The sequence below is a fragment of the Pteropus alecto genome, unplaced genomic scaffold (assembly GCF_000325575.1).
Source record: "Pteropus alecto unplaced genomic scaffold, ASM32557v1 scaffold57, whole genome shotgun sequence".
NCBI classification, from domain to species: Eukaryota; Metazoa; Chordata; class Mammalia; order Chiroptera; family Pteropodidae; genus Pteropus; species Pteropus alecto.
Genome location: NW_006442508.1, coordinates 14,638,253 through 14,644,774, shown reverse-complemented (window position 1 = coordinate 14,644,774; position 6,522 = coordinate 14,638,253). Strand labels below are relative to the sequence as shown.

General features: G+C 31.8%; 1 pseudogene; it reads left to right on the top strand.

Moving 5' to 3' along the window:
- The first annotated feature begins 841 nt into the window (after window positions 1–841).
- Window positions 842–960, top strand: LOC112471610 (annotated as a pseudogene).
- The last annotated feature ends 5,562 nt before the right edge of the window (window positions 961–6,522 follow it).

Here is a 6,522-nt window from a genome sequence, read left to right as displayed (position 1 = left end):
ATTAGACCCTAGGCTAAAACATAATGATATTAGAAGAGGTAGATTTATTTAGATTAATCAGCAAGTAAAAAGGATAACTATTCTTGAGATAAAGTTTTGTATTCAGCATCTACATAAAAGAGAAACGTGAATTCAGTAAAGAAAAATGGCAGTTATTTCAAAGTGGAATACAGCAGGCCTGTGACTTTTACACTAAGAAGTTAACTTTATTCACTCAAATAACTTTCAAAAGAATTGAAGCAATATTAACTAACTGAGACATACATTTTTACCCTAAACTACCTATACTTTTTCACTTTGATCACTTAATAAATGGATCTTATTAAAAATGCAAAATAAATTTTATGGAATCTCTAAAAATTAAATCTATATGTTTTAGAAAATCAAGCATACATTTACATGGGATCATAAAAATGTCATGTTGGCGAATTCAATAATTACACATATTAATAAATTTTAAGGTCAGTCATAACATTTTCCTTGCCACAATTTTGGACTAAGAGCATGTTCCCATACTTCCACAAAATTCTCCTGATTAGGATTTTGTGTTTTTAAAAGCATTTCAACAGCTCTTTGTAGATACATTTGAACTACTTACTATATAATTACAATATTTTAACCAAAATACTGAAAAAACTGAATACAATTAAAGTATTCCACACTCTATTCCAATTTGAGACAAAAATTGCCTTCTCTGAAAGAGAGAGATGTAGTCCGTGTACAGCCTGCCTTTTAATTGAGTAGCATACGGATTTTATGAGCTAGTACATGAGAGAGGAAAACAGAAAAGAAGGTACCTTTGTTTTTCTTCTTACTGAATCATGATATTAGAAGAAGGATAGTCTACGGCCATGCCACCCTGAACAAGCCCGATCCCCTCTGATCTCGGAAGTTAAGCAGGGTCGGGTCTGGTTAGCACTTGGATGGGAGACCACCTAGGAAGACCAAGTGCTGTAGGCATAAAAACAAACAAAAAATAGCATCCTTATTTACCAAGCTTACATTATCAACTCATGTTAAATGTTCTTTCGAGTCTGTGCTGGAAAGTTGAGCCTAGCTTTTAGGTAAGCTAAAATCAAAACAAGGATGAAAAAACTGACATAAGGCACAAACAGATCAAATCTGGCCCTTCTCAACTCTCCGGAACTGATGTGGCAATGGATAATGAGAAGGTGTCTTCAGGTTGGCCAGTCTCTGAGATCAATGATGGCACACTGGTGTTAATAGTACTCTCTCTGTGCAACTCTTAGTGAAAAACATATAAACCATTTTTGTAAGAGGACGGAGACTTATTCATGCTAAGTTGAAGCTGTGACTCTCATCGAATTTCTTTTTTTAAAATGCTGATTGATGCTTCTTAAATACCACATGCCAGTAATTTATTAGATGAGATATCTGTTTTCAGAAAAGGTTATTATAAATGTATTCCAATAGAGTTGAAGTCTTCATTTTCCAACTAGAATTGTAATTCCATTCATTTATGCAACTCGTTGGAGTCTGCTTAAATCTTTTACACATATTTTAAAATATGGTATCCAATACATCAAAATTATTATGAAGCTCAGTATTATAATACTTAGAAAAAGTGTAATGCACCAAAATTTAAAATATATTCAAGACTAAATTAAAATTCATTTATTAGCAACAGTCTAGCATATTTTCATAATTAAAAATACAATTCTGAACACTAATTCTCCACTGCCTTACTTCAATAATGTTCCCATGAATTTATCTTTGGAGATCACAGGCATTGACATTAGTCCATGGTTCACTTTTTTTACTAAACTACTCTAATTTGGATCAAAATTATTTTTGAGTCAGACATTAAATATTTTTGGAATGATGAGATTTTTCTTACATATAAAACCATTTCATTCTATAAGAATAAGCATTAAATTCTAAATGACTAGAACAAAAAAAAATTACTTCCTGAAAATTCTTATCCCTATATTTTTATAATAGTTTATTTAAAAAAAAAAAATATGTACCACGAAGTTCAATATGGAATCCACTGTAGAACATTCCCTATCTACAAATTCTGTTCAAAAATATCCGGTAAGAATTTAGAGAAGTAAAGCAATATATGGCAAATCTCTTTTTCTAACAGAAATAATGTTAAAATTGAATGGCATATTCTTAAGCATCTAGAATCCCTACTCTATATTAAAAAAAAAAAAGTACCCCCAAATAAAAAAGCAGCTCTGTATTCTGGCTTATGAATGTGTATGAGCATAATTTAATCTTTCTAAAGTATCACTCAATTCATTCAAAAAGGTAATATAGCAGTGAAGCACCGAGAAAGCATAAAAAGCAAAGCTCTGTCTAAAGTACTCCCAAGCCAGAAAAACCATGAAGTGAAGAATCAATCCAGGGTCAGAAAGATCCTTAGGATAGAGTTGTGCAAAGCCACTAAGAAGGCATGAAGAAGGAAGCCCAGAGCGCCTCTGAAAATGTAATCACTGTTGGAATCACTACAAAAATACAAATAAATATCTAACATGAAATGGTACAAATTACGGTTGAGGTGTTTTTTTATTTGTTTGTTTTTATCAAAGTGTAACTCCCAGAATAAAAATTCCGGAATATCAAGATTAAAAGATGTAAAATTCAAAAGTTAATGTCAGTAATCCTTATTAAATTGACACCACTGTGGATAATTTCCCCAAAATGTTTATGTGCATCAATGTATGTGTTTTTGCAAGGACAATGGGAAAAATACATCCCAAAATGCAAATTTTAAAGATCATTATTTTTTTAAGTTAATTTCTCTTAACTTTGAATGAAATTGTACTGAAGGTCAAAAATCTTAAATTGAAGCTAATTTTTCTTACTGTGTGTGCCAGGACTTTCCACTTACTGGAACCAATCTCCACAGTATGTTATATTGCTTTTATTCAAAAGCCAGTTTGATTCAGCACTTTTCATCATTGTTCAAGGCTAGTAGCTTTCAAAACTTATCCATTTTAACCAATTATCTCACCGTTTCTTCCCTAACAAAACCATGATGTTATACTTTTTTTTATCTTACATTACCTGGAGCTTTCACCCACAGAGATTAGAGGTTATTTACAAACAAGTTATACCTGCTACATTTTTCTGTCACCATTCAAAGCCCATTTATTAACTAATCTTATTTTTTAGCCTGGGGAGATAGGGAATAACTGCTACTGTCATGGGGTAAACATAAAATCTAGATGATAGAGCCTGGAATATTCATGTATGGAGCCAGGAAAAATTTCCGTCAATCAAAACCACTTTGGAAATAATTTTTTGAATAGTGAACATGATGAATATAAAGATCATCAACAGATGAAGCTTCGTTTATTAAAACCCAGCATCTGTGGCTATGTTGCAAATGCTTTTTTAGCAAGTTCTTTGGTAGATTCTAATTTCCCAGAAATATAGATATATTTATCAAGTTAATTCAATGAATAAAAATTGGTTCAAATATTCTGTATAGAAAGATTTTAATATCTACTACTGCTCATTCAAATGAGCATGTCTGAAGACCTTATCTTTTGTCTTTCTACCTTTTGCAGGTAGAGAGGGATGATTGTGAAATTTCATTAATACTTTCTTGCATCTTACTAGCTTGATCAACGATATAACTTTATAGATAACTGACTCTAGCCATGACACGTAGATGCCCTTTATTAACACATATGGTTACTCAGAACTAGGACCTTGGCCTTCCTTGCTTATATTGGTACTTACTCAAAAACTCTGTTTATTTAAGAAAATAGTTCCCCCCCCCACCCCCAGGCATAATGTACAGTTTCAACATAATGTGTGTTTTTTTTTCCCTTTCCCATTCTGGAGAGCACAAAAGATGAACAAATTTTTGGTATTAGCAGTCTGATAAGCTTCACTTCATTAAGAAAAAGTATGTTTCACCAAGTTTCCTAATGTCTTCTAAGCACAATATTTATCATTATGGATTTAAAATTTGGCATAAAGCAAACTTTTGTGTAATACTCATTGGTTTTGCTTTTTAAATACACACATCAGTGATTTTTAATAAGAAAGGGAAGGAGGGAGGATCTGAATTTTAATGTGATTTAGACAAACATCCTTCATATTCTTACTTTATGCCTCAACATATTTTATAATGTCTCCAAGTTTATAATTACTCCGAGTAAAATCTGAATCCAGATAACATGGTCCTTTGCTATGTTTGCCCATTTAGAGTTCTGTGTATAGACGATAGTTTAAGGAAAAAGTTAATTAACACAGCTGTGGCCTACATGGAACATTTTCTAGGCTAAGACAATTCAATTCAGTTCCCCTAGAAATCAGTTGACTGGAATTCTTGGCTTTCTCCCAGGCAGTTTCTTAAAAAGGTTACCAGCTTAATTGAATGAAATCAGTGTCTGCAACTATCAACAATTATCTATAGAGCAATACTTGTTATTAGACCGAATAAAATTGAAGTTAAAAACCAACCAAAATTATTTATGGAGCAGTAATTCATAAATTGAACAGTTTGATTGTGTCTGTTAACTATTATGGAAACTTCCTGAAATCTATGTATTTCTTTTTTCATGCAGACACTACACAGATAATCAAGGATACCAAAAAGTTTATCTCAAAATGATTTCCATTTATTTCAAAGAAAGTCAAAATTAACCTGGAACAAAGAAAAAGAATCTACTCTCAATGGATAAATAAACAAAGCCTATTTTATTGACAACCAGGAAGCTCTCTACATTACATTTGCTATTGGTCCATTTATAGCAAGTTTGTTCCTCCCAATTTCAGTACTTATGTTTTCCTGGCCTTAGAAACTTTTTAAAATTCATTTGAGAAATGAGTACCCACAGTTTTGATGGATACAACTTGAAATGATCAAGTAACATAGTCATAATTATGCTGCACTGTATGCCTCATTAAATGACTAGTAGCATATCACATATCATTTAAGCCTTTTTCTGGCACTTCATGGTAGACAGACACTCCATCCATATGGGAAATAGAAGTATTTATTCTTCCTCCAAAATGAAGGACTAGACTTCGATATAAAAATTTATAAAGCTAAGATATTTCCAGGGTCTTTTTATAGGGTACTATATACAAAGACAACTGCTTTATAATATATATTCAACTACAGCTAACATTAAAAGGATTAAACCCCAATCACCAGGTTCCTCTCCACAGGAATAGCTCGACTTCTTTTAAATGCCAATGTGAAATTAATACATTATTTTAAAAGCCTTCTTTCTGGGAAAATTAAGGGTATCTTTACTACAACCCTCAATTTCTACTAAATAAGAGTTTACTTGTTATAAATCTCATTCTAATTGTTTTCATTTAATAATGGTAATAATGTTATATTTTATATTTAGGAATAAAACAGCATAGAGAAAATTGAGGCTGAAATGTTTTTTATGATAATTTTACATTTGCCTCTAATTTTTTAATGCAGCTATTCATTATCCTCCTAGTGACTAAATAACCAAGACTACATTCAACAATATACAGTAATGTCAAATGTGAAACTTTCACCTTTGTATGAGAGTCTAAATTTGTCTAAATATGTAGTCTTAATATATCTGGGTGCTATTTATAAATCTTCTCTTGTACTACCTCTGAGACCCAAGGTGCTGGTAGTTTGTCTGGAAATATTTTTAAAAAACATATAATTTCCTGGTTGAGTTATAGTGGTTCTTAAGAGTGGTGATAGTGCATTGCAGGACAAAAATAATGAACTGGTTCCTCAGTTTTCAAACTAAAGAAGATAAGTCCATGATTCTTGGTGAACAGGTGGCATTGTATAAAGTAGAACAAAATTAGAGAGAAGAGACAGAAATTTTCAACTCCTATTTTCCTTCTCTTTTCTCAACCAAGGTGAATGTTCTTAATATTGAATATGCTATTATTAATATGATAGGAAGAAACTAGGGCCCAAAATAAAGATGATGGGAAGAAACCAAGGAAAGTATTTTAAATAAGTTCAGGATGCTGGACCAGGCAAGAAGCAGTCCAGGTCAGTCAAAGATCTAACAGTGGCGATTACTAATATACTGTTCACAGAATGTGAAAATGAACATTGAAAGAATTTTTTCAAGGGAGTAGAGTCTACAAATAACACAGTGGTGAGATTGTTTCTTCCCGGTAAAATTAATACAACTATAAAATAGAATTAGCACTTACAGAAGGAAGGGTAATTCCCAGGACAGGGAAGTCATGCCAAACTAACTTTATCTTCTAATTTTAAAACAGTTACTATTACCAGGCAGAATTCATATACTCAGCATTCCAAATTTCACAAAGGCCTTTATTAAAAAAATAACATGCTTAATACATAAGAAAGAAAAAAACATATTATAATTATGAAGTTATAGATAGCTGAATGACCACACCACATAGATGGCTATGAATGACTATAATTTCCCAGAATCTATGGCACTGCTAAAAAAATAAAAATGATATGATTATTGCATGAGATGACTCTCATAGTCTTGTTTCTTTCAATGTGGAGTAATGTTGAAAGTCAAACCTTCTAACTATGGTTTACTAAGCCTT